This window comes from Gavialis gangeticus, unplaced genomic scaffold, assembly GCF_001723915.1.
Source record: "Gavialis gangeticus isolate Ggan-Ray unplaced genomic scaffold, GavGan_comp1, whole genome shotgun sequence".
Lineage (NCBI taxonomy): Eukaryota > Metazoa > Chordata > Crocodylia > Gavialidae > Gavialis > Gavialis gangeticus.
The window spans coordinates 78,279,606-78,279,900 of record NW_017729029.1 but is presented as its reverse complement, the minus strand read 5'-3'; the positions used below and the strand labels follow the sequence as shown (position 1 = coordinate 78,279,900).

The following is a 295-nucleotide window of genomic DNA, read 5'->3' as shown; positions in this document are numbered from 1 at the left end:
GGCCCCGCCTCCCCTCCTCCCCCGCGCGCGACCTAACCTCCGCGGGTGACATCACCGGGCACGGCAACCAATGGGCTGCGCGGAGGCGCCGGGGGGCGTGATCGGGCGCGATTCGAACGCATACTGCAGCCAATAGGACGGCGCGGTGGGGAGGGGGCGCGGCCGGGCAGGGCAGGGCAAGCTGCTGTGGCGGGTGCGACTGTGGAAAACAAGAGGCTGCCAGTGCCCGGTGGGGGAACCATTCGGCGGCAGCAGCAGGCGGACGCGTCACCCACGCCGGAGCCCAGCAGCTGTC

The 295-nt window shown here is 72.9% G+C and overlaps 1 protein-coding gene across 1 annotated transcript in view; it reads left to right on the top strand.

Annotated features, from left to right (window-relative positions):
- The first annotated feature begins 184 nt into the window (after positions 1 to 184).
- HMGB2 (high mobility group box 2) overlaps positions 185 to 295 on the top strand; it is a 2,059-nt gene continuing 1,948 nt past the window's right edge. The window contains exon 1 of the mRNA XM_019521786.1: positions 185 to 295. The gene's annotated coding sequence lies outside the window, so the exon portion shown is untranslated.